Source organism: Ranitomeya variabilis, chromosome 3 (genome assembly GCF_051348905.1).
Source record: "Ranitomeya variabilis isolate aRanVar5 chromosome 3, aRanVar5.hap1, whole genome shotgun sequence".
Lineage (NCBI taxonomy): Eukaryota > Metazoa > Chordata > Amphibia > Anura > Dendrobatidae > Ranitomeya > Ranitomeya variabilis.
The window spans coordinates 69,746,238-69,765,743 of NC_135234.1; the positions used below are offsets into that span (position 1 = coordinate 69,746,238).

The 19,506-nt window shown below is 46.0% G+C and overlaps 1 protein-coding gene across 1 annotated transcript in view; it reads right to left on the minus strand.

Annotated features, from left to right (window-relative positions):
• RIOX2 (ribosomal oxygenase 2) overlaps nucleotides 1–11,499 on the minus strand; it is a 106,451-nt gene extending 94,952 nt beyond the window's left edge. The window contains exon 1 of the mRNA XM_077294113.1: nucleotides 11,391–11,499. The gene's annotated coding sequence lies outside the window, so the exon portion shown is untranslated. The remainder of the gene's footprint in view (nucleotides 1–11,390) is intronic.
• Nucleotides 11,500–19,506: the final 8,007 nt, after the last annotated feature.

Here is a 19,506-nt window from a genome sequence, read left to right on the forward strand (position 1 = left end):
CGGTGTATATATAACCGGTGACTGTACACTGTACCTCCTGCTGTATTAGTGTGCGGTGTATATATAACCGGTGACTGTACACTGTACCTCCTGCTGTATTAGTGTGTGCGGTGTATATATAACCGGTGACTGTACACTGTACCTCCTGCTGTATTAGTGTGTGCGGTGTATATATAACCGGTGACTGTACACTGTACCTCCTGCTGTATTAGTGTGCGGTGTATATATAACCGGTGACTGTACACTGTACCTCCTGCTGTATTAGTGTGCGGTGTATATATAACCGGTGACTGTACACTGTACCTCCTGCTGTATTAGTGTGTGCGGTGTATATATAACCGGTGACTGTACACTGTACCTCCTGCTGTATTAGTGTGTGCGGTGTATATATAACCGGTGGCTGTACACTGTACCTCCTGCTGTATTAGTGTGTGCGGTGTATATATAACCGGTGACTGTACACTGTACCTCCTGCTGTATTAGTGTGTGCGGTGTATATATAACCGGTGGCTGTACACTGTACCTCCTGCTGTATTAGTGTGTGCGGTGTATATATAACCGGTGACTGTACTCTGTACCTCCTGCTGTATTAGTGTGCGGTGTATATATAACCGGTGGCTGTACACTGTACCTCCTGCTGTATTAGTGTGTGCGGTGTATATATAACCGGTGGCTGTACACTGTACCTCCTGCTGTATTAGTGTGCGGTGTATATATAACCGGTGACTGTACACTGTACCTCCTGCTGTATTAGTGTGCGGTGTATATATAACCGGTGACTGTACACTGTACCTCCTGCTGTATTAGTGTGTGCGGTGTATATATAACCGGTGGCTGTACACTGTACCTCCTGCTGTATTAGTGTGTGCGGTGTATATATAACCGGTGACTGTACACTGTACCTCCTGCTGTATTAGTGTGTGCGGTGTATATATAACCGGTGACTGTACACTGTACCTCCTGCTGTATTAGTGTGTGCGGTGTATATATAACCGGTGGCTGTACACTGTACCTCCTGCTGTATTAGTGTGTGCGGTGTATATATAACCGGTGGCTGTACACTGTACCTCCTGCTGTATCAGTGTGTGCGGTGTAGATATAACCGGTGACTGTACACTGTACCTCCTGCTGTATTAGTGTGTGCGGTGTATATATAACCGGTGGCTGTACACTGTACCTCCTGCTGTATTAGTGTGTGCGGTGTATATATAACCGGTGGCTGTACACTGTACCTCCTGCTGTATTAGTGTGCGGTGTATATATAACCGGTGACTGTACACTGTACCTCCTGCTGTATTAGTGTGTGCGGTGTATATATAACCGGTGACTGTACACTGTACCTCCTGCTGTATTAGTGTGTGCGGTGTAGATATAACCGGTGACTGTACACTGTACCTCCTGCTGTATTAGTGTGTGCGGTGTATATATAACCGGTGACTGTACTCTGTACCTCCTGCTGTATTAGTGTGTGCGGTGTATATATAACCGGTGACTGTACACTGTACCTCCTGCTGTATTAGTGTGCGGTGTATATATAACCGGTGGCTGTACACTGTACCTCCTGCTGTATTAGTGTGTGCGGTGTATATATAACCGGTGGCTGTACACTGTACCTCCTGCTGTATTAGTGTGTGCGGTGTATATATAACCGGTGGCTGTACACTGTACCTCCTGCTGTATTAGTGTGTGCGGTGTATATATAACCGGTAGCTGTACACTGTACCTCCTGCTGTATTAGTGTGTGCGGTGTATATATAACCGGTGACTGTACACTGTACCTCCTGCTGTATTAGTGTGTGCGGTGTATATATAACCGGTGACTGTACACTGTACCTCCTGCTGTATTAGTGTGCGGTGTATATATAACCGGTGGCTGTACACTGTACCTCCTGCTGTATTAGTGTGTGCGGTGTATATATAACCGGTGGCTGTACACTGTACCTCCTGCTGTATTAGTGTGTGCGGTGTATATATAACCGGTGGCTGTACACTGTACCTCCTGCTGTATTAGTGTGTGCGGTGTATATATAACCGGTGACTGTACACTGTACCCCCTGCTGTATTAGTGTGTGCGGTGTATATATAACCGGTGACTGTACACTGTACCTCCTGCTGTATTAGTGTGTGCGGTGTATATATAACCGGTGACTGTACACTGTACCTCCTGCTGTATTAGTGTGTGCGGTGTATATATAACCGGTGACTGTACACTGTACCTCCTGCTGTATTAGTGTGTGCGGTGTATATATAACCGGTGACTGTACACTGTACCCCCTGCTGTATTAGTGTGCGGTGTATATATAACCGGTGACTGTACACTGTACCTCCTGCTGTATTAGTGTGTGCGGTGTATATATAACCGGTGGCTGTACACTGTACCTCCTGCTGTATTAGTGTGTGCGGTGTATATATAACCGGTGACTGTACACTGTACCTCCTGCTGTATTAGTGTGTGCGGTGTATATATAACCGGTGACTGTACACTGTACCTCCTGCTGTATTAGTGTGCGGTGTATATATAACCGGTGACTGTACACTGTACCTCCTGCTGTATTAGTGTGTGCGGTGTATATATAACCGGTGACTGTACACTGTACCTCCTGCTGTATTAGTGTGTGCGGTGTAGATATAACCGGTGACTGTACACTGTACCTCCTGCTGTATTAGTGTGTGCGGTGTATATATAACCGGTGACTGTACTCTGTACCTCCTGCTGTATTAGTGTGTGCGGTGTATATATAACCGGTGACTGTACACTGTACCTCCTGCTGTATTAGTGTGCGGTGTATATATAACCGGTGGCTGTACACTGTACCTCCTGCTGTATTAGTGTGTGCGGTGTATATATAACCGGTGGCTGTACACTGTACCTCCTGCTGTATTAGTGTGTGCGGTGTATATATAACCGGTGGCTGTACACTGTACCTCCTGCTGTATTAGTGTGTGCGGTGTATATATAACCGGTAGCTGTACACTGTACCTCCTGCTGTATTAGTGTGTGCGGTGTATATATAACCGGTGACTGTACACTGTACCTCCTGCTGTATTAGTGTGTGCGGTGTATATATAACCGGTGACTGTACACTGTACCTCCTGCTGTATTAGTGTGCGGTGTATATATAACCGGTGGCTGTACACTGTACCTCCTGCTGTATTAGTGTGTGCGGTGTATATATAACCGGTGGCTGTACACTGTACCTCCTGCTGTATTAGTGTGTGCGGTGTATATATAACCGGTGGCTGTACACTGTACCTCCTGCTGTATTAGTGTGTGCGGTGTATATATAACCGGTGACTGTACACTGTACCCCCTGCTGTATTAGTGTGTGCGGTGTATATATAACCGGTGACTGTACACTGTACCTCCTGCTGTATTAGTGTGTGCGGTGTATATATAACCGGTGACTGTACACTGTACCTCCTGCTGTATTAGTGTGTGCGGTGTATATATAACCGGTGACTGTACACTGTACCTCCTGCTGTATTAGTGTGTGCGGTGTATATATAACCGGTGACTGTACACTGTACCTCCTGCTGTATTAGTGTGTGCGGTGTATATATAACCGGTAGCTGTACACTGTACCTCCTGCTGTATTAGTGTGTGCGGTGTATATATAACCGGTAGCTGTACACTGTACCTCCTGCTGTATTAGTGTGTGCGGTGTAGATATAACCGGTGACTGTACACTGTACCTCCTGCTGTATTAGTGTGCGGTGTATATATAACCGGTGACTGTACACTGTACCTCCTGCTGTATTAGTGTGTGCGGTGTATATATAACCGGTGACTGTACTCTGTACCTCCTGCTGTATTAGTGTGCGGTGTATATATAACCGGTAGCTGTACACTGTACCTCCTGCTGTATTAGTGTGTGCGGTGTATATATAACCGGTGACTGTACACTGTACCTCCTGCTGTATTAGTGTGTGCGGTGTATATATAACCGGTGACTGTACACTGTACCTCCTGCTGTATTAGTGTGTGCGGTGTATATATAACCGGTGACTGTACTCTGTACCTCCTGCTGTATTAGTGTGTGCGGTGTATATATAACCGGTAGCTGTACACTGTACCTCCTGCTGTATTAGTGTGCGGTGTATATATAACCGGTGGCTGTACACTGTACCTCCTGCTGTATTAGTGTGTGCGGTGTATATATAACCGGTGACTGTACACTGTACCTCCTGCTGTATTAGTGTGCGGTGTATATATAACCGGTGACTGTACACTGTACCTCCTGCTGTATTAGTGTGCGGTGTATATATATATAACCGGTGGCTGTACACTGTACCTCCTGCTGTATTAGTGTGTGCGGTGTATATATAACCGGTGACTGTACACTGTACCTCCTGCTGTATTAGTGTGTGCGGTGTATATATAACCGGTGACTGTACACTGTACCTCCTGCTGTATTAGTGTGCGGTGTATATATAACCGGTGACTGTACACTGCACCTCCTGCTGTATTAGTGTGCGGTGTATATATAACCGGTGACTGTACACTGTACCTCCTGCTGTATTAGTGTGTGCGGTGTATATATAATCGGTGACTGTACACTGTACCTCCTGCTGTATTAGTGTGCGGTGTATATATAACCGGTGACTGCACACTGTACCTCCTGCTGTATTAGTGTGTGCGGTGTATATATAACCGGTGACTGTACACTGTACCTCCTGCTGTATTAGTGTGTGCGGTGTATATATAACCGGTGACTGTACACTGTACCTCCTGCTGTATTAGTGTGTGCGGTGTATATATAACCGGTGACTGTACACTGTACCTCCTGCTGTATTAGTGTGTGCGGTGTATATATAACCGGTGACTGTACACTGTACCTCCTGCTGTATTAGTGTGTGCGGTGTATATATAACCGGTGGCTGTACACTGTACCTCCTGCTGTATTAGTGTGTGCGGTGTATATATAACCGGTGGCTGTACACTGTACCTCCTGCTGTATTAGTGTGTGCGGTGTATATATAATCGGTGACTGTACACTGTACCTCCTGCTGTATTAGTGTGCGGTGTATATATAACCGGTGACTGTACACTGTACCTCCTGCTGTATTAGTGTGTGCGGTGTATATATAACCGGTGACTGTACACTGTACCTCCTGCTGTATTAGTGTGTGCGGTGTATATATAACCGGTGACTGTACACTGTACCTCCTGCTGTATTAGTGTGTGCGGTATATATAACCGGTGACTGTACACTGTACCTCCTGCTGTATTAGTGTGTGCGGTGTATATATAACCGGTGGCTGTACACTGTACCTCCTGCTGTATTAGTGTGCGGTGTATATATAACCGGTGACTGTACTCTGTACCTCCTGCTGTATTAGTGTGTGCGGTGTATATATAACCGGTGACTGTACTCTGTACCTCCTGCTGTATTAGTGTGTGCGGTGTATATATAACCGGTGACTGTACACTGTACCTCCTGCTGTATTAGTGTGTGCGGTGTATATATAACCGGTGACTGTACACTGTACCTCCTGCTGTATTAGTGTGTGCGGTGTATATATAACCGGTGACTGTACACTGTACCTCCTGCTGTATTAGTGTGCGGTGTATATATAACCGGTGACTGTACACTGTACCTCCTGCTGTATTAGTGTGCGGTGTATATATAACCGGTGGCTGTACACTGTACCTCCTGCTGTATTAGTGTGTGCGATGTATATATAACCGGTGACTGTACACTGTACCTCCTGCTGTATTAGTGTGTGCGGTGTATATATAACCGGTGACTGTACACTGTACCTCCTGCTGTATTAGTGTGTGCGGTGTATATATAACCGGTGACTGTACACTGTACCTCCTGCTGTATTAGTGTGTGCGGTGTATATATAACCGGTGGCTGTACTCTGTACCTCCTGCTGTATTAGTGTGTGCGGTGTATATATAACCGGTGACTGTACACTGTACCTCCTGCTGTATTAGTGTGCGGTGTATATATAACCGGTGACTGTACACTGTACCTCCTGCTGTATTAGTGTGTGCGGTGTATATATAACCGGTGGCTGTACTCTGTACCTCCTGCTGTATTAGTGTGTGCGGTGTATATATAACCGGTGACTGTACACTGTACCTCCTGCTGTATTAGTGTGCGGTGTATATATAACCGGTGACTGTACACTGTACCTCCTGCTGTATTAGTGTGCGGTGTATATATAACCGGTGACTGTACACTGTACCTCCTGCTGTATTAGTGTGTGCGGTGTATATATAACCGGTGACTGTACACTGTACCTCCTGCTGTATTAGTGTGTGCGGTGTATATATAACCGGTGGCTGTACACTGTACCTCCTGCTGTATTAGTGTGTGCGGTGTATATATAACCGGTGACTGTACACTGTACCTCCTGCTGTATTAGTGTGTGCGGTGTATATATAACCGGTGGCTGTACACTGTACCTCCTGCTGTATTAGTGTGTGCGGTGTATATATAACCGGTGACTGTACTCTGTACCTCCTGCTGTATTAGTGTGCGGTGTATATATAACCGGTGGCTGTACACTGTACCTCCTGCTGTATTAGTGTGTGCGGTGTATATATAACCGGTGGCTGTACACTGTACCTCCTGCTGTATTAGTGTGCGGTGTATATATAACCGGTGACTGTACACTGTACCTCCTGCTGTATTAGTGTGCGGTGTATATATAACCGGTGACTGTACACTGTACCTCCTGCTGTATTAGTGTGTGCGGTGTATATATAACCGGTGGCTGTACACTGTACCCCCTGCTGTATTAGTGTGTGCGGTGTATATATAACCGGTGACTGTACACTGTACCTCCTGCTGTATTAGTGTGTGCGGTGTATATATAACCGGTGACTGTACACTGTACCTCCTGCTGTATTAGTGTGCGGTGTATATATAACCGGTGACTGTACACTGTACCTCCTGCTGTATTAGTGTGTGCGGTGTAGATATAACCGGTGACTGTACACTGTACCTCCTGCTGTATTAGTGTGTGCGGTGTATATATAACCGGTGACTGTACTCTGTACCTCCTGCTGTATTAGTGTGTGCGGTGTATATATAACCGGTGACTGTACACTGTACCTCCTGCTGTATTAGTGTGCGGTGTATATATAACCGGTGGCTGTACACTGTACCTCCTGCTGTATTAGTGTGTGCGGTGTATATATAACCGGTGGCTGTACACTGTACCTCCTGCTGTATTAGTGTGTGCGGTGTATATATAACCGGTGGCTGTACACTGTACCTCCTGCTGTATTAGTGTGTGCGGTGTATATATAACCGGTAGCTGTACACTGTACCTCCTGCTGTATTAGTGTGTGCGGTGTATATATAACCGGTGACTGTACACTGTACCTCCTGCTGTATTAGTGTGTGCGGTGTATATATAACCGGTGACTGTACACTGTACCTCCTGCTGTATTAGTGTGCGGTGTATATATAACCGGTGGCTGTACACTGTACCTCCTGCTGTATTAGTGTGTGCGGTGTATATATAACCGGTGGCTGTACACTGTACCTCCTGCTGTATTAGTGTGTGCGGTGTATATATAACCGGTGGCTGTACACTGTACCTCCTGCTGTATTAGTGTGTGCGGTGTATATATAACCGGTGACTGTACACTGTACCCCCTGCTGTATTAGTGTGTGCGGTGTATATATAACCGGTGACTGTACACTGTACCTCCTGCTGTATTAGTGTGTGCGGTGTATATATAACCGGTGACTGTACACTGTACCTCCTGCTGTATTAGTGTGTGCGGTGTATATATAACCGGTGACTGTACACTGTACCTCCTGCTGTATTAGTGTGTGCGGTGTATATATAACCGGTGACTGTACACTGTACCCCCTGCTGTATTAGTGTGCGGTGTATATATAACCGGTGACTGTACACTGTACCTCCTGCTGTATTAGTGTGTGCGGTGTATATATAACCGGTGGCTGTACACTGTACCTCCTGCTGTATTAGTGTGTGCGGTGTATATATAACCGGTGACTGTACACTGTACCTCCTGCTGTATTAGTGTGTGCGGTGTATATATAACCGGTGACTGTACACTGTACCTCCTGCTGTATTAGTGTGCGGTGTATATATAACCGGTGACTGTACACTGTACCTCCTGCTGTATTAGTGTGTGCGGTGTATATATAACCGGTGACTGTACACTGTACCTCCTGCTGTATTAGTGTGTGCGGTGTAGATATAACCGGTGACTGTACACTGTTCCTCCTGCTGTATTAGTGTGTGCGGTGTATATATAACCGGTGACTGTACACTGTACCTCCTGCTGTATTAGTGTGCGGTGTATATATAACCGGTGGCTGTACTCTGTACCTCCTGCTGTATTAGTGTGTGCGGTGTATATATAACCGGTGACTGTACACTGTACCTCCTGCTGTATTAGTGTGCGGTGTATATATAACCGGTGGCTGTACACTGTACCTCCTGCTGTATTAGTGTGTGCGGTGTATATATAACCGGTGGCTGTACACTGTACCTCCTGCTGTATTAGTGTGTGCGGTGTATATATAACCGGTGGCTGTACACTGTACCTCCTGCTGTATTAGTGTGTGCGGTGTATATATAACCGGTAGCTGTACACTGTACCTCCTGCTGTATTAGTGTGTGCGGTGTATATATAACCGGTGACTGTACACTGTACCTCCTGCTGTATTAGTGTGTGCGGTGTATATATAACCGGTGACTGTACACTGTACCTCCTGCTGTATTAGTGTGCGGTGTATATATAACCGGTGGCTGTACACTGTACCTCCTGCTGTATTAGTGTGTGCGGTGTATATATAACCGGTGGCTGTACACTGTACCTCCTGCTGTATTAGTGTGTGCGGTGTATATATAACCGGTGGCTGTACACTGTACCTCCTGCTGTATTAGTGTGTGCGGTGTATATATAACCGGTGACTGTACACTGTACCCCCTGCTGTATTAGTGTGTGCGGTGTATATATAACCGGTGACTGTACACTGTACCTCCTGCTGTATTAGTGTGTGCGGTGTATATATAACCGGTGACTGTACACTGTACCTCCTGCTGTATTAGTGTGTGCGGTGTATATATAACCGGTGACTGTACACTGTACCTCCTGCTGTATTAGTGTGTGCGGTGTATATATAACCGGTGACTGTACACTGTACCTCCTGCTGTATTAGTGTGTGCGGTGTATATATAACCGGTAGCTGTACACTGTACCTCCTGCTGTATTAGTGTGTGCGGTGTATATATAACCGGTAGCTGTACACTGTACCTCCTGCTGTATTAGTGTGTGCGGTGTAGATATAACCGGTGACTGTACACTGTACCTCCTGCTGTATTAGTGTGCGGTGTATATATAACCGGTGACTGTACACTGTACCTCCTGCTGTATTAGTGTGTGCGGTGTATATATAACCGGTGACTGTACACTGTACCTCCTGCTGTATTAGTGTGAGCGGTGTATATATATAACCGGTGGCTGTACACTGTACCTCCTGCTGTATTAGTGTGTGCGGTGTATATATAACCGGTGACTGTACACTGTACCTCCTGCTGTATTAGTGTGTGCGGTGTATATATAACCGGTGACTGTACACTGTACCTCCTGCTGTATTAGTGTGTGCGGTGTATATATAACCGGTGACTGTACTCTGTACCTCCTGCTGTATTAGTGTGCGGTGTATATATAACCGGTAGCTGTACACTGTACCTCCTGCTGTATTAGTGTGTGCGGTGTATATATAACCGGTGACTGTACACTGTACCTCCTGCTGTATTAGTGTGTGCGGTGTATATATAACCGGTGACTGTACACTGTACCTCCTGCTGTATTAGTGTGCGGTGTATATATAACCGGTGGCTGTACACTGTACCTCCTGCTGTATTAGTGTGTGCGGTGTATATATAACCGGTGGCTGTACACTGTACCTCCTGCTGTATTAGTGTGTGCGGTGTATATATAACCGGTGGCTGTACACTGTACCTCCTGCTGTATTAGTGTGTGCGGTGTATATATAACCGGTGACTGTACACTGTACCCCCTGCTGTATTAGTGTGTGCGGTGTATATATAACCGGTGACTGTACACTGTACCTCCTGCTGTATTAGTGTGTGCGGTGTATATATAACCGGTGACTGTACACTGTACCTCCTGCTGTATTAGTGTGTGCGGTGTATATATAACCGGTGACTGTACACTGTACCTCCTGCTGTATTAGTGTGTGCGGTGTATATATAACCGGTGACTGTACACTGTACCTCCTGCTGTATTAGTGTGTGCGGTGTATATATAACCGGTAGCTGTACACTGTACCTCCTGCTGTATTAGTGTGTGCGGTGTATATATAACCGGTAGCTGTACACTGTACCTCCTGCTGTATTAGTGTGTGCGGTGTAGATATAACCGGTGACTGTACACTGTACCTCCTGCTGTATTAGTGTGCGGTGTATATATAACCGGTGACTGTACACTGTACCTCCTGCTGTATTAGTGTGTGCGGTGTATATATAACCGGTGACTGTACACTGTACCTCCTGCTGTATTAGTGTGAGCGGTGTATATATATAACCGGTGGCTGTACACTGTACCTCCTGCTGTATTAGTGTGTGCGGTGTATATATAACCGGTGACTGTACACTGTACCTCCTGCTGTATTAGTGTGTGCGGTGTATATATAACCGGTGACTGTACACTGTACCTCCTGCTGTATTAGTGTGTGCGGTGTATATATAACCGGTGACTGTACACTGTACCTCCTGCTGTATTAGTGTGTGCGGTGTATATATAACCGGTGACTGTACACTGTACCTCCTGCTGTATCAGTGTGTGCGGTGTATATATAACCGGTGACTGTACTCTGTACCTCCTGCTGTATTAGTGTGTGCGGTGTATATATAACCGGTGGCTGTACACTGTACCTCCTGCTGTATTAGTGTGTGCGGTGTATATATAACCGGTGACTGTACACTGTACCTCCTGCTGTATTAGTGTGTGCGGTGTATATATAACCGGTGGCTGTACACTGTACCTCCTGCTGTATTAGTGTGTGGTGTATATATAACCGGTGACTGTACACTGTACCTCCTGCTGTATTAGTGTGTGCGGTGTAGATATAACCGGTGGCTGTACTCTGTACCTCCTGCTGTATTAGTGTGCGGTGTATATATAACGGGTGACTGTACACTGTACCTCCTGCTGTATTAGTGTGTGCGGTGTATATATAACCGGTGACTGTACACTGTACCTCCTGCTGTATTAGTGTGTGCGGTGTATATATAACCGGTGACTGTACACTGTACCTCCTGCTGTATTAGTGTGTGCGGTGTATATATAACCGGTGACTGTACACTGTACCTCCTGCTGTATTAGTGTGTGCGGTGTATATATAACCGGTGACTGTACACTGTACCTCCTGCAGTCACTGCTGGCCGCGCCGCTCGCTCCCCACTTCTCTCTTCCCCTGCTCGGAGCTACACGAGAGAACCATGTGGCTGCAGTCGTATCCCAGCATGCCTAGCGACACTACAACTTTTGCTGTTAAAAGGGCAACGACCGGGACCAGATGAATAAGCGTCGCTGCAGTGGAGAGTGACACCTTGTGGTAAAGGCTTGGTATTGTCACACGTGTCTCATTGTATAGATGGGGAAGGTTCTCAGGGATTCATGGAGACAAAATCCATAAATCTATGTTTTGCTTCCAATGTTATGAGATTAGTGTTGCCAACTTTTATTATTTATGAACAGCTTATTATAAAATCACAGACAGACAATACTTTTTATGGACACATTGGAAAACCATAATAAATTGTTGTGAAGTGATCCATGCCTACATCCCATAATTCTGATATGAGGCATTCCCTGCACTCGCTGTGACCGGTAGTATGATGATAATTACATCCAAAATAATCTGCACAAGTTTCTTCAAAAATTCCCGGAAGCCTTACAGTATTTTTACGGACAGGGCAAGAAATTGCCCAATTTTTACAGACTGTCCTGGAATCTCTGGACGATTGGCAATTCTAGTGCTAGGGACGCCATAGTGACAAGGCGCCTGCTTGGTGATAAGTGCAATTTAATTGCCTCTGCGGTGAAGTGAATAGTCAGTGGTGCATACCTCCCAACTTTTGAAGATGGGAAAGTGGGGCAAATTTTAGGCCACGCCTCTGACCACACCCATTCATAACTAGTCACACCCATATCCACGTCCCAACCACACCCATTTAGCACTGCTGATCACACTGTTTCATAAAGAATAATTATAAACAAATATGGCCACACAGTGCTCCATACTGTATAACGGCCACACATGATACTTCATACTGTATAACGGCCACACATGATGCTCCATACTGTATAACGGCCACACATGATGCTCAATACTGTATAATGGCCACACATGATGCTCCATACTGTATAATGGCCACACATGATGCTCCATACTGTATAATGGCCACACAGTGCTCCATACTGTATAATGGCCACACATGATGCTCAATACTGTTTAATGGCCACACAGTGCTCCATACTGTATAATGGCCACACATGATGCTCAATACCGTATAATGGCCACACAGTGCTCCATACTGTATAATGGCCACACAGTGCTCCATACTGTATAATGGCCACACATGATGCTCCATACTGTATAATGGCCACACATGATGCTCCATACTGTATAATGGCCACACATGATGCTCAATACTGTATAATGGCCACACAGCGCTCCATACTGTATAATGGCCACACATGATGCTCAATACCGTATAATGGCCACACATGATGCTCAATACTGTATAATGGCCACACAGCGCTCCATACTGTATAATGGCCACACATGATGCTCAATACTGTATAATGGCCACACATGATGCTCAATACTGTATAATGGCCACACAGTGCTCCATACTGTATAATGGCCCCACAATGCTCCATACTGTATAATGGCCCCACATGATGTTACATACTGTATAATGGCCACACATGATGCTCCATACTGTATAATGGCCACGCATGATGCTCCATACTATACAATGGCCACACAATGTTTCATACTGTATAATGGCCCACATGATGCTCCATAAAGTATAATGGTCCCACATGATGCTGCATACAGTATAATGGCCCCACATGATGCTCCATACACCTCGTACACATGCAGCTTTGCTCGGTACACCTCGTACACACGCGGCTCCGCTCAGTACACCTCGTAGAACATGCGGCTCCGCTTAGTACACCTCGTACACAGGTGGCTCCGATCCGTACACCTCGTACACACGCGGCTCCGCTCCGTACACCTCGTACACACGCGGCTACGCTCCGCACACACACTGCTCCGTACACCTCGTACACACACGGCTCCGCTCACATCGTAGTACTGCACAGACTTCTCCATACCTGATACATCGATCTGCAATCACAGCAGCAGAGGCCAGTAACAGAGGAGGCTGTCAGTGTCCATCCCACCATGCTCAGCCCCACTCATTCCAGGCATGATAAACTACCTGTCCGTCGTCCTGTCCCACGCCATAATCCATGTCTGGGGGATAATTAGTTTTCAACCTGGACGGTGTCAAGATGCGACCGTCCAAGCTGAGAACCACTGGTGAATAAGCTGCTGTGAGCGCAGTGTCAGTGACTAGCGGTTATGTCACTGAGGCTCTGTTTCCAGCTGGGATGAACTGCGGTGACCTCTGTGAGATCCCCGCTAGCACTGTGAGAGTCAGTTGTCAAAAATGAGGGGGACCCCACGCCGTTTTTTAAAAATTATTTATTTAAATAATTAAAAAATACAGCGTAGGGACCCCTATATTCTTGATAACTAGCCCTGCTGAAGCTGACAGCTGAGGAATGCAGCCCCCAGCTGTGAGTTTTGCCTGGCTGGTTAACAAAACTACAGGGGAAGCCACGCCGTCTTTTTTAAAATTATTTATTTACAGCGCAGGAGCGGCTGATGAATAGTCCAATCCACTGCTCCTACTCTCACTGTTAGTAGTGGCAGCAGGCAGGGTCGCCATCAGGGCATTACTGCCCTGACTGGCGTATGGGGCCCGGTGGGCATTATCATCTGCTGACTGGGCCCCTACCTACCAGCAGGCTAAACTGGGCCCTTAGCGGCACTGCGGCAGCAAAGCTATTGATGTGCGGGCCCGTGCCCGCACATCAATAGTTAACAGCCGCCAGCCAATTGGAGGCTGGCACCTGAAGTCAGCCGCAGCACGCACGTTGCCGGCGTCTGACATCACTGTCAGTCACCGGCGAGTGCGCGCTTCAGCTGAGTGGAGGGAGCTTCGCCTTCGCCGCAGGAGCGGGGCCAGGTAAGAACTTTTTTTTATTATTGAGAGCGGCTATCAGGGGGGCCCCGGGGCAGAATGCTGGAGAAATGGGTCAGTGAGCAGAATGCTGGAGACACTGGGGCACAATGCTGGAGACACTGGGGCAGTATGCTGGACACACTGGGGCACAATGCTGGACACACTGGGGGCAGAATGCTGGAGACACGGGGCAGAATGCTGGAAACACTGGGGGCAAAATGCTGGAGACACTGGGGCAGAATGCTGGAGACACTGGGGAAGAATGCTGGAGACACATTGGGGGTAGAATGCTGGACACATAGGGGGCATAATGGAGATATGGGGCATGATTGGATCATGGGGCAGGATGGATACGATGGACAGAGATGGGGCAGGATGGGGAGATCATATGGGGCAGAATGGATACTCATGAGAGCAGGATAGGAGAACATATGGCTGACGCCGGGAATGAGACACACGGGGCCAGGATGGCGAATATTATTACCATAGGGGCTAATTAAGGGATATTATTACTGCAGTGATGTATTAATTTTATTTTTTGAGTATACTGTTTTAAATGGGGGGGGGGGGGCGGTCCTGTTACTGTGTAGAGTGATACTATGTCGCCTTTTTTTCTTCATGTGGTGTAATGTAGAAGTTGGGAAAAATTAATTAATGTGTTCTATAAGCGGAGCTCGAGATATCTGTGTTATTTCCTGCAGAGATGAGCCCTAGCTGGAATAAGTGACGGCGGTCTGTGCTGGATGAAAAACAAAGATGAAGGACTTCACCTAGAGACGTCACTGGTGAGTCAGTGTGTGACCTATACACTGACACTATACACTGTATACTATATACAGAGGTCCTCTGTATAATGTCACCAGTGATCACTGTATTACCTATACATTATATACAGAGCTCATGTGTATAATACCACCAGTGATCACTATTACCTGTACACAGACACTGCATACTAAGTACAGATCTCCTGTGTATAATGGCGCTTACGGTGATAGTATTGTGTTTTTTTTATTACTGATCAGTATTGTAGTATTCAACAACGAGAAGAAAGTAAGACTAAATACGGTATGCACAACCACAACCTATGTAAAAATATCACAAAACCTTTATTGTCACCTCACAATATAAGTTATACTGATCAGCATTGTAGTATTCAGTCACTATGTGGTGGTAATATGTGGTCTGGACATGGTGTTGCGGTATTTGTCCCTTGTATGTGCTATTTGGTCACTATGTGGTGTGTTGTGAATTTGGTTTCTGGGCTCCCCCGGTGGTTACTGGTGGTACTGAACTTGTGTGCTTCATCTCCTCTGTTCACCTGTTTCCATCAGGATGTGGGAGTTTCTATTTAGCCTTGCTCCTCAGTCATTTCTATGCCGGCCAACAATGTTACCAGAAGCCTTTCTGTTGCATGTTCCTGCTCCTAGACTACTATCAGCTAAGTTGGACTTGTAGTCCTAAGATTGTTTTGCATTTTTGTTCCAGTTCTCTGTTTTTGAATATTTCTGAGGCTGGAAGCTCTTGTGAGCTGAAATTGCCACTCTGGTGTCATGAGTTGATATTAGAGTCTTAAAGTAATTTCTGGATGGTGTTTTGAAAGGGTTTTCAGCTGACTGTGAAGTTCCCTTTTCTGTCTTCCTACTATCTAGTAAGCGGACCTCAATTTGCTAAACCTATCTTCATACTTCGTATGTCATTTTCCTCTAAAATCACCGACAATATATGTGGGGGCTACTGTCTGCCTTTTGGGGAAAATTTCTCTAGAGGTAAGCCAGGTCTGTATTTTCCTCTGCTAGGGTCAGTCAGTCCTCCGGCTGGCGCTGGGCGTCTAGGGATAAAACGTAGGCACGCTACCCGGCCACTGTTAGTTGTGCGGTAGGTTTAGCTCACAGTCAGCTCGAGTTCCCATCTTCCAAGAGCTAGTCCTTTTGTATGCTTACTACGGTCTCTTGCCATTGAGAACCATGACAGTTTGGCCGGCCAAGAGTTAAAATAATTGGCAGAAGAAAGGAGAGAAAAGAAGTCTGCAGAGAATTTTTTTTTTTTTTTTTTTCTCTGAGTTTGCTCATTAGTTGATTCACTTGCATCTCTGCTTACTGCAGCCTTCGTGTCTCTCTCCTTCTAATCCTTGAATGGTTCTGATTTCACCTGATTAAAATGGATCCTCAGAGTTTAGCTATTGGTTTGGATAATCTCGCTATGAAGGTTCAAAGTTTACAGGATTTTGTAATTCATGCTCCTATATCTGAACCTAGAATTCCTTTACCTGAATTTTTCTCCGGGGATAGATCTCGCTTCCAGAATTTCAAACATAATTGTAAATTATTTTTGTCTCTGAGATCTCGCTCCGCTGGAGATCCTGCACAGCAAGTCAGGATTGTAATTTCCTTGCTCCGGGGCGACCCTCAGGATTGGGCATTTGCTTTGGCACCAGGGGATCCTGCGTTGCTCAATGTGGATGCGTTTTTCCTGGCTTTGGGGTTGCTTTATGAGGAACCTCATTTAGAGATTCAGGCTGAAAAAGCCTTGATGGCCCTGTCTCAAGGGCAAGATGAGGTTGAAATATACTGCCAAAAATTTCGTAAGTGGTCTGTGCTTAATTTCAGAGAGGGTCTCTCTGATGCCATTAAAGATGTTATGGTGGGGTTCCCTGTGCCTACAGGTCTGAATGAGTCCATGACAATGGCTATTCAGATTGATCGGCGTTTGCGGGAGCGCAAACCTGTGCACCATTTGGCGGTGTCTACTGAGAAGGCGCCAGAGATTATGCAATGTGATAGAATTCTGTCCAGAAGCGAACGACAGAATTTTAGGCGAAAAAATGGGTTATGCTTCTATTGTGGTGATTCAACTCATGTTATATCAGCATGCTCTAAACGTACTAAGAAGGTTGATAAGTCTGTTTCAATTGGCACTTTACAGTCTAAGTTTATTCTATCTGTGACCCTGATTTGCTCTTTATCGTCTATTACCGCGGATGCCTATGTCGACTCTGGCGCCGCTTTGAGTCTTATGGATTGGTCCTTTGCCAAACGCTGTGGGTTTAATTTAGAGCCTCTGGAAGTTCCTATACCTCTGAAGGGTATTGACTCCACGCCATTGGCTAGTAATAAACCACAATACTGGACACAAGTAACTATGCGTATTAATCCGGATCACCAGGAGATTATTCGCTTCCTTGTGTTGTATAATCTACATGATGTGTTGGTGCTTGGATTGCCATGGCTGCAATCTCATAACCCAGTCCTCGACTGGAAAGCAATGTCTGTGTTAAGCTGGGGATGTCAGGGGACTCATGGGGACGTACCTTTGGTTTCCATTTCGTCATCTATTCCCTCTGAGATTCCGGAATTTTTATCTGATTATCGTGACGTTTTTGAGGAGCCTAAACTTGGTTCACTACCTCCGCACAGAGATTGCGATTGTACTATAGATCTGATTCCGGGCAGTAAGTTTCCAAAGGGTCGTTTATTTAATCTATCTGTGCCTGAACATGCTGCTATGCGGGAATATATTAAGGAGTCCTTGGAAAAGGGACATATTCGTCCTTCGTCATCTCCCTTAGGAGCCGTTTTTTTCTTTGTATCTAAAAAAGATGGCTCTTTGAGGCCGTGTATTGATTATCGGCTTTTGAATAAAATCACGGTTAAATATCAGTATCCTTTGCCACTGCTTACTGATTTGTTTGCTCGAATAAAGGGGGCCAAGTGGTTCTCTAAGATTGATCTTTGTGGGGCGTATAATTTAGTGCGAATTAAGCAGGGGGATGAGTGGAAAACCGCATTTAATACGCCTGAGGGCCATTTTGAGTATTTAGTAATGCCTTTCGGTCTTTCAAATGCCCCTTCAGTCTTTCAGTCTTTTATGCATGACATTTTCCGTGAATATTTGGATAAATTTATGATTGTGTATCTGGATGATATTTTGATTTTTTCGGATGACTGGGACTCTCATGTCCAACAGGTCAGGAGGGTTTTTCAGGTTTTGCGCTCTAATTCCTTGTGTGTAAAGGGTTCTAAGTGTGTTTTTGGGGTTCAAAAGATTTCGTTTTTGGGGTACATTTTTTCCCCCTCTTCCATTGAGATGGACCCTGTCAAGGTTCAGGCTATTTGTGATTGGACGCAACCCTCTTCTCTTAAGAGCCTTCAGAAGTTTTTGGGCTTTGCTAATTTTTATCGTCGATTTATACCTGGTTTTTCTGATGTTGCTAAGCCGTTGACTGATTTGACTAAGAAGGGTGCTGATGTTGCTGATTGGTCCCCTGCTGCTGTGGAGGCCTTTCGGGAGCTTAAGCGCCGCTTTTCTTCCGCCCCTGTATTGCGTCAGCCTGATGTTACTCTTCCTTTTCAGGTTGAGGTCGACGCTTCGGAAATCGGAGCTGGGGCGGTTTTGTCGCAGAAAAGTTCCGACTGCTCCGTGATGAGACCTTGCGCGTTCTTTTCTCGTAAATTTTCGCCCGCTGAGCGAAATTATGATGTTGGTAATCGGGAGCTCTTGGCTATGAAGTGGGCTTTTGAGGAGTGGCGTCATTGGCTTGAGGGGGCTAGACATCAGGTGGTGGTATTGACCGACCACAAGAATTTGATTTATCTTGAGTCTGCCAGGCGCCTGAATCCTAGACAGGCGCGCTGGTCGTTATTTTTCTCTCGGTTTAATTTTGTGGTTTCTTACCTACCGGGTTCTAAAAATGTCAAGGCGGATGCCCTTTCTAGGAGTTTTGAGCCTGATTCCCCTGGTAATTCTGAACCTACAGGTATCCTTAAGGATGGAGTGATATTATCTGCTGTTTCCCCAGACTTGCGACGGGTCTTGCAGGAGTTTCAGGCGGATAGACCTGATCGTTGCCCGCCTGGTAGACTGTTTGTTCCGGATGATTGGACCAGTAGAGTCATCTCGGAGGTCCATTCTTCTGCGTTAGCTGGTCATCCTGGAATCTTTGGTACCAGGGATTTGGTGGCTAGGTCCTTCTGGTGGCCTTCCCTGTCGCGAGATGTGCGAGGTTTTGTGCAGTCTTGTGATGTTTGTGCTCGGGCCAAGCCTTGTTGTTCTCGGGCTAGTGGATTGTTGTTATCTTTGCCTATTCCGAAGAGGCCTTGGACTCACATCTCCATGGATTTTATTTCTGATCTCCCTGTTTCTCAGAAGATGTCTGTCATCTGGGTGGTGTGTGACCGTTTCTCTAAGATGGTCCATTTGGTCCCCTTGCCTAAATTG